Genomic DNA, 8041 nt, shown 5'->3' with positions numbered 1-8041 from the left:
GAAGGACTGATGCTAAAGCTGAAACTCCAGTGCTTTGGCCACCTCATGTGAAGAGTTGACTCATTGGAAAAGACTCTGATGCTGAGAGGGATTGGGGGCAGGAGAAGAAGGGGATGACAGAGGATGAGATGGCTGGATGGCATCACCAACTCGATGTACATGAGTTTGAATGAACTCCGGGAGTTGGTGATGGACAGGGAGGCCTGGCGTGCTGCGATTCATGGGGTCACAAAGAGTCAGATACGACTGAATGACTGAACTGAACTGAGATTGATCATAGCTTTTCTTCCAAGGAGCAGGTGCCTTTTAATTTCATGGCTGCAGTCACCGTATACAGTGATTTTGGAACTCCCAAAAATAAAGCCTGTCACTGTTTCCCCATCTATTTGCCATCAAGTGGTGGGACCAGATGCCATGATCTTAGTTTTCTGAATGTTGAGTTTTAAGCCAACTTTTTCACTCTCCTCTTTCACTTTCATCAGAGGCTCTTTAGTTCCTCTTCATTTTCTGCCATAAGGGTGGTGTAATCTGCATATCTGAGGTTATTGATATTTCTCCCAGCTTGATTCCCGCTTGTGCTTCATCCAGCCTAGCATTTTGCATGATGTACCCTGCATATAAGTTAAATAAGCGGGGTGACAATATACAGCCTTGACGTACTCCTTTCCTGATTTGGAACCAGTCTAGTGTTTCATGCGTGGTTTAACTGTTGCTGCTTGATCTGCATATAGATTTCTCAGGAGGCAAGTAAGGTGGTCTGGTATTCCCATCTGTTTCAGAATTTTCCAGAGTTTGTTGTGATCCACACAGTCAAAGACTTTAGCGTAGTCAAGGAAGCAGAAGTAGATGTTTTTGTGGCATTCTCTTACTTTTTTTATGATCCAACAGATGTTGGCAATTTGATCTCTGGTTCCTCTGCCTTTTCTAAAACCAGCTTGAACATCTGGAAGTTCACGGTTCACATACTGTTGAAGCTTGGCTTGGAGAATTTTGAGCATTACTTTGCTAGTGTGTGAGATAAGTGCAATTGTCCAGTAGTTTGAACATTCTTTGGCATTGCCCTTCTTTGAGACTGGAATGAAAACTGACCTTTTCCAGTCCTGTGGCCATTGCTGAGTTTTCCAAATTTGCTAGCATATTGAGTGTGGCACTTTCACAGCATCATCTTTTAGGATTTGAAATAGCTCAACTGGAATTCCATAACCTCCACTAGCTTTGTTCATAGTGATGTTTCCTAAGACCCCTGACATAATTACCAGTAAACTCTCCTCCCATCTACCCAGTCATCTGTCCATTTGTCCATCCATCCATCTACTTACATACATGTCTCCATTCTCCCATCCATCCAGGTAACCAACAAACACCTATGGAATACCTGTTTTGGTCCAGGAGTTATGCTAAGCAGTTTTTAATCTAATATATCACTATAGCTTCACACCCTGCTTGAAAGGTAGGTGACTCAATTCAATCCCCATAGAAATGAACAAAATATATACGGATCCAAGCTGACTAAACAGGACAGTGGATGCCTCCCAACTACTTGTCACAAAAGGAAGGGGCCTACTTTTTGTGAGCCCCAGATACGTGCTTGCCGCTTTCATAGATCTTATCTCACTGATTCTTCACAACCACTGTATAGATTTATTTTCATGTCCATTTTCTAGATGGGGAAATTGAGGCTCAGAGGGCTTCAGGGATGTGTAAGTGTACCCGAGCTACTCAGTGGCAGAGTAATGTTCAAACCCAGATCTGCCTGAATAAATATAGGTCTCTTCCTTTTTCTCCTCTCCCCATGTGACTGCACCCTGGCCCAAGCCCCTCTAGGCACTGTCCTAGCTTTGACGAGTGCTGGGGTAGGCATCTCATGAGGGGAAGAGGAGCTGGTGAGGTCCCTGCCTTTCTCCCCTGGGGCTTCTGTGCTCCCCGTGCAGGTGAAAGCCCCCGTAGGGATGCCTTTCCTGGGCTGAGGCTGCTGTGGTCCGTTCGGGAGGGCACTCCTGCAGTGAATGCAGTGTTCCAAAGGGCTTCTGAAGCCAGAGTGCCATTGTCACTGGAGCTAGAAGGTGATCTGGATCCTGATGTTTCTGCAGGAGGAGGGAAAGAGGTGAGTGAACAGTCAACAGCTGCTGAGCACAGACCATGTGGCCGGCACTGTGGGGGGAATGTCAAGTCCTTACCTATGGATGGAATTGACTCTTTGCTCTGCATGAATTACTTTCCCCCCAGATTTTTTTTTCCCAGATTTCTGTATAGCTCACTCCGTTGCCTCCTACAAGACTTTGCTCAAATGTCCCCTTCTCAGTGAAGCCTGTGTTGACCCATTCATTTAAAATAGAATCTGATAGAGTCAAGTACTTCCCCAAAGCCACTCAGTGATCAGCTGGGTCATGTCTAAAGGCCATGCACTTTCCATTCTGCTGCACTGACTTCCTCTGTCGACATCCTTCATGATATATAATGTGAAGGCTCATATCTTCCTATTGTCCCGATAAGAAAAACAAGTATCAAGGCATGAAATGACTTATCCAAGGTCACATAGCAATACCTTGGTAGAACTGAGAGGCATAGACCCCTTTTCTCGCCTCCGTTTTTGCAAGATGCTTCTCTGGTCCACTTTTCCATCTGAATGCCCGTCAGTTTCCTTCATCACCATTCTCCAGGCCCAACCCCCACAATAGTTCTAGTGTGGGCAACACATATCTTTGACTTTTATGTTCCCTTCGAAAATGTAGTGTTATTTTCCATGCATATTGATTTTAAATTTACATAAAAGGCATGATTTACATAAATTGGGCTATGGGCCTCATTCTGGTTCTCATTTTATTTTTTCCCAATCGGCATTGCTTTTTAAAAAATGTACTTGTTTGGCTGCACCGGGTCTCTGTTGCTGCATGCAGTCTTCTCTAGCTGCCGTGAGCTAGGGCTACTCTCTAGCTGTGGTGCGTGGAGTCTCTCGTTTTGGTGGCTTCAGTGGTTGTGGCACAGGGGACTAGTTGCCCTGGGCCTGTGGAATCTCCTGGACTAGGGATCCAACCCATGTCCTGTGCATTGGCGGGCAGATTTTCAACCACTGGGCCACCAGGGAAGTCCCAGCATTGCTTTTATGATGTAACCTTGTTGAAGTGTGTATATCTGGCTCATTGATGCAAACATCTGCCTGGCTCACCTCCATCAGGTGAATCCACACTTTTCTTACCTGTTCCCCTGACAATGGACACTTAGGTTACTCCTAAGTGTAAGGACATTTAGGTTACTCCTAAAAAAACTCCTTTTTCTGCAAACAATGATTTGAGGAGAGGCTTCCAGATGTTCCCCTATGAACCAGTGTAAGAGTTTCCCTGGAATGTGTACCCAGGGAATAGCTAGGTCATAATCAGTGCTAGGTCATAAGCTACACCAAAACCTAACTGGGTGAAGAGCTGCCAAGTCAATTCTGGAATGGCCTCACCAAGCTACACACCCACCCATGGTTACAGGAGAGTTTCTATTTCCCCAAATCTTCACTCACACTTGGCATTGTCCAACTTTCAAGCTGCTGTTAAGTATAAAGTAAAATCTTGTTTTTAGTTTGAATTTCTCTCAGATTACTAATGGGCGGTATTCCCGGGCTTCCCTTGTGACTCAGCTGGTAAAGAATCTGCGGCAATGCGGGAGACATGGGTTCTATCCCTGGGTTGGGAAGATCCCTTGGAAAAGGGAAAGGCTACTCACTACAGTATTCTGGCCTGGAGAATTCCATGGACTGTATAGCCCATGGTATTGCAAAGAGCTGGACATGACTGAGCAACTTTCACTTTCTTTCTTTCTACTAATGGACTTGTAATCATGTTCTCTTTAGTCATTTGAGTTTGTTAATTGCTCAGTCATGTCCAACTCTTTGTAACCACATGGACTGTACCTGCCAGGCTCCTCTGTCATGTAATTCTCCAAGCAAGAATACTGAAGTGGGTAGCCATTCCCTTCTCCAGGGTATCTTCCCAACGCAGGGAAGTTTGCATTGCAGGCAGACTCTTTATTGTCTGAGCCACCAGAGAAGCCCATTCATTTGAGTTTTAATGCAGATAATTCCAAGTCCAAAGAATACACAGTGTCATATAGTGATCAGTAAAGTAGCCTCAGGGTCCATATGAAGTGAAGTGAAAGTCGTTCAGTTGTGTCTGACTCTTTGCGACCCCATGGACTATACAGTCCATGGAATTCTCCAGGCCAGAATACTGGAGTGGGTAACCTTTCCCTTCTCTAGGGGATCTTCCCAACCCAGGGATTGAACCCAGGTCTTCTGCATTGCAGGTGGATTCTTTACCAGCTGAGCCACAAGGGAAGTCCTTGTGGGGTCCACATGGCCAGGGTTCAATTTCTGCCTCTGTTTCTTCATCTGTAAGATGGGAATAATTTTACTGTGAATGTAATAGTGTGATTTTGAGGATTTAAAGCTTCTTAAGACAGTGCTTGGCACAAAATAAATACTTAGTAAAGGCTATGTCCTTCCCTGATAGAGTGTGTCGTTCTCCACAGCCTCCTTTTCTACTCTAGCCCACAACCCCTTCTCCCTGGCTCCTTTTCATGAAGTTCATATTGCATATTCATATGAATTTTCCTTAGAACTGTGAAACTGTGAAAAAGAGTATTAAAAACAAGGGCCAATATGGAGTCACTTATGCTAAACCCCAAGTCACCAAACCAAGACCTAATACCTAACTTGATTGCAGTTTTAGCGTCTCCCAGTAATGGAATCTTAAACCAGTCCATCTGAAATCACCTAATTAGCAAAGTCATCAGCCTCATATACCCCTGCCTTCCCTGGCTCCTAAAGGAAGATGAACTTGCCACTACCAGTCAGTTTTTTGTTAGTAAAACTTACTTGTCCTCACTCCCTTTTACCAATAAAAATCTTTCATTTTGTACTGCTCCTTTTTGCCCATTAGATGGAACGTTGCCTGACTCATGAATTATTGAATAAAGCTAATAAGATCTTTAAAATCTACTTAGTTAAATTTTGTTTTTTAACAAGAACAGAGTGTGATTAGTCTGACTTTCTTTTTATATAGATTCCCGTTCATTCTAAAATACATTCAAAGATTTTTTTTTTTTGGTCCAATAAAAGTTTTCACATATTTGTTAATGAACCACATAGACCGCTAGTAAGGAAACATGAACCATGAGGAGCCAAGCAATCCGTCTGTCCCATAAGCTGTTCAGACAGTTGTGATATGCTCAATACCGTGATTTGGTTAGTTAACATGCAAGTGACCTTAACACAGCATAAACGTGTGCCACTTCATACGTGAGGCTTCTTATAGACCCAGCTAGGTTCTTCTCCTGTGTCTTCTCTTGGAGTTGTACTTGGTATTATTACCAGTTTTCATTCAAATCCATTGAGGAATGGGATGATTCTACTTTTGTTTTCTGGCCAGGAATCGCTTGATCCTGAAAGTCTTGTGAGAAGACATGGTGAAGAGCAAATTCAATGGTACACAGGATGGCAGAGAAGAGAAAAGAGGAGCTCAGAGAGGTTTTTAAGAAGAACTCCCACATACATGAGTCAGGGGTTTTGGCCTTTGGAAGGAAATGATGAATCAGTTCCTTAAAAGAAAGGATGGGGCATTAAAGGACACTATCAACAGAGTTAAAAGGCAACCCATGAGAATTGCCTGGTGGTCCAGTGGTTGAGACTCTGTGCTCCTAACGCAGGGGGCCCTGGTTTGATCCCTGGTTCCACATGCAATTAAGAGTTCAAATGCCACAACTAACAGATCCTGCGTGCCGTAAGTATGAATAAAAGAACCCAGGTGCCACAAGGACGATCGAAGATCCTGAGTGCTGCAACTGAGACCTGGTGCAGCCAAATAAATAAATATTTTTAAAAAATGAAAGTGACTCTTTTCACAGGGTCTGTCTTAAAAAAATAAAAGGCAACCCATTGAATGGGAGAAAATATTTTCAAATCACATATCTGATGATATGCAGTATATATAAAAAGCTTCTACAGCTCAACAATAAAAAACTAACAAGTCATTTAGGAGATGGGTAAAGGACTTAAATAGACATTTCTCCAAAGGAGATATACAGATGGCCAACACACAGATGAAAAAAATGCTCAGCATCACTAATCACCAGGGAAATGCATATCTAAACCAAGATGACAGGAAAACAGAAGATAACAAGAGTTGGCAAGGCTGTGGAAAAATGGAATCCTTGTGCATTGCTGGTTGGAATGTAAAATAGCACAGTTGCTATGGAAAACAGCATGAAGTTCCTCAAAAACTTAAACACAGAATTACCTTATGACCTCGTAACTCCAATTCTGGGTTATTTACCCAAAGGAACTGAAAGCAGGAACTTTAATACCAAGGTTCATAGCAGCATTATTCAGAATCGCCAACCATGGAAGCAACCAAAGTGTCCATCAAGAGATGAATGGATAAACAAAATGCAGGTGTATACAAAACCAGAGGATATTATTCAGCCTTAAAAAGTATGCTACATGCTACAGTATGAATGAACCTCGAGGACATTACAATAAGTGAAATAAGCCAGTCACAAAAATATGAATACTGTTTGATTCCACTTGTATAAGGTGCCTAGGGCAATAAATTTGTAGAGACAGAAAGTAGAATGGTGGTTATCAGGGTTGGGGGAGAGGGGAATGGGGAGTGATCATTTGATGACTATGGCGGTTCAGTCTGGGAAGATAAAAAAGTTTTAGAGATAGATGGTGGTGATCATTGAACAACAGTGGAAATACACTTAATGCCACTAAGCTATACACTTAAAAATGGCTATGATAGTACATTTTATGTGAATACATACACACACATACCACTTGAGAAAATGGGAGGATTGGGTAGGAAGAAGTGGGGTGAAATGAGAGAAATTCAGACTTCCAAAGGAGCTTTTCTCACGGTGGGTTCATCATGCTCAAGGCGGGGTTGCCTGCCGTGGATTCAACAAACTCCGCTTGAGTTACTCTGTGTGAAAGGGCTGAGTCACTAAGATTCTATACACGTGATATTCTTGCAACATGTGACTATCTGAGGCAATGTGGCCTCGTGAAAAGAGAGTGAGTGTCCTTTCATTTCCAACTTTTAGTGATTGCCTTTCGGTAGCCTCTGCCATGTGCGGTGGGAGCAACAAAAGAAGTCTCTGCCCTCACACTGTAGCAAAATGGCAGGCGTGTTAAAAATGCAGTGGCATGTTATGCTTGCTTTTCAGAGCTAAAGCCTGGTCATCCGGCTTGTGAGAGCCCACTGGGAGCATCTCTTCCCAGCTCTGTGCTCAGAGACGTCACATTGCTAGCTTGACTGGGTATTTACACCACAGAAATCAGCAAATGCTACAACTCTTTTGAACCTCAGCTCTGTCACTGGCTGTGTAATCACTTAGGTGAATCACTTAGCCTCCCCAGCCTCAGTTTCCTTATTTGTAAAATGGCTATAGTAAACGTCGGTTCTTTTCTCTCTCCTAGGAAGAGAACAGTTTGACACTTACGATGCATCGTTGCTTGCTCCTGGATGACAAGAGGCCTGTCTCTTCTCAGACTAACAGCTGAGACCTTACCTCACCCCCTCAATTGGCACCAATGCTGCCCCAAACTGAGGGTTGTCCACAGAGGGCAGTAACTTACAGTGCCCGTGGGGTACACACTTATTATGTACCCAGTGGGCACTAAGGAGCGTGGGGGGAGACTAGTAATGGAGGAGATGATAACTGCTTTGATAGTTCATTGTCTCTTTATTTTTGGCTGTGCTGGGTCTGCGTTGCTGCGGGGGCTACTCTCTAGTTAGGGTTCATGGGCTTCTCATCACCGTGGCTTCTCCTGTGGCAGAATGTTGGCTCTAGGTGCGTGGGCTTCAGTCGTTGTAGCACACGGCTGCAGCAGTCGTGGCACGTGGGCTCGATGGTGCATGGGCTTCAGTAGTTGAGCCACAGGGGCTCATTAGTTGTGGCTTTCGGGCCGTAGAGCGTGCAGGTTTCAGCAGTCGTGGCGCATGGACTTAGTTGCTCTGCAGAATGTGGAATCTTCCTGGACCAGGGTTTGAAC

The sequence above is a fragment of the Bison bison genome, unplaced genomic scaffold, assembly GCF_000754665.1.
Source record: "Bison bison bison isolate TAMUID 2011002044 unplaced genomic scaffold, Bison_UMD1.0 scf7180017864516, whole genome shotgun sequence".
NCBI lineage: Eukaryota > Metazoa > Chordata > Mammalia > Artiodactyla > Bovidae > Bison > Bison bison.
The sequence above is the reverse complement of the archived record's forward strand: the minus strand, read 5'-3'. Positions refer to the sequence as shown.